Source organism: Pteropus vampyrus, unplaced genomic scaffold, assembly GCF_000151845.1.
Source record: "Pteropus vampyrus isolate Shadow unplaced genomic scaffold, Pvam_2.0 Scaffold84, whole genome shotgun sequence".
NCBI classification, from domain to species: Eukaryota; Metazoa; Chordata; class Mammalia; order Chiroptera; family Pteropodidae; genus Pteropus; species Pteropus vampyrus.
In genome coordinates this window covers 4,877,283-4,877,688 of record NW_011888865.1, presented here as the reverse complement: position 1 = coordinate 4,877,688, position 406 = coordinate 4,877,283, and positions in this window count along the sequence as shown.

Sequence of the window (406 nt, the reverse complement as noted above, 5' to 3'; positions counted from 1 at the left end):
GGCAGAGTGTAAGACAAAGAATAGGAACTATCGATATTCATTAGAATCCTTTTATAAACTGTGAATCACGAAACAAGAATCTTAGCAGATACTTAAGTTACAAATGCTTAATATGGTTTTTGCTACAAAAAAAAAAAAGACACTTGCAAGCCCTAGGTCTATCAAAGCAAATGGCTCTGTGAAGGTACTTGATTATTTTCAGAAGGTTGTACTTTCTGAAACGTCTATTCGTTTGCACAGAGGAAAGGTTTACAGCTGATCATTTGCTCCCAGAAAAAAAATAATAAATGCTGCAGATTCTGAATTCTTCATGAAGCTACTGTATCTTACAATTCTGAAACTAATTTCAGTTAATTTTGAGGGCTATAAGAGAAAGTCAAGGAGGGCTGATATAGGGCTGATATAG